A 400-nucleotide genomic window follows, 5' to 3' on the forward strand; every position below is an offset into this window, starting at 1 on the left:
AGAGAAAGACAAGATGGCGGCGCCCAGAGGCCGTCGGCCCTCCAAGATGGCAGCGCGGACGACGGAGAGGGAGCGGGGGGCCCTCCCGTCACGTGACCGAGGGTGCGAAGGGAGGAGCCTCCTCAGCTGTAAAAGAAAACGTCAGGCTGAAAGCTGCCGGAATGCGTCAGATTGCAGCAGCCGTAGTAATGGATACCACTGGGTCAGATGTTCGAATAATTTTTTTTAAAAAAATAGGCAGTAAACTGCTCTTGGAGAAGTAAGCTGCTTATCCAGGGAGACCTTTATTCTCCAATGTAACCTTTCCAAAATTCTAACATACGGTTTTCAAATTACGAAGTCTCTAGTTAAAGCAGAGGGCAAAACAGCCAATGGGATTAGTGTGAGAAAAGCAATACTG

Source organism: Podarcis bocagei (assembly GCF_964188305.1).
Source record: "Podarcis bocagei genome assembly, chromosome: 2".
Lineage (NCBI taxonomy): Eukaryota > Metazoa > Chordata > Lepidosauria > Squamata > Lacertidae > Podarcis > Podarcis bocagei.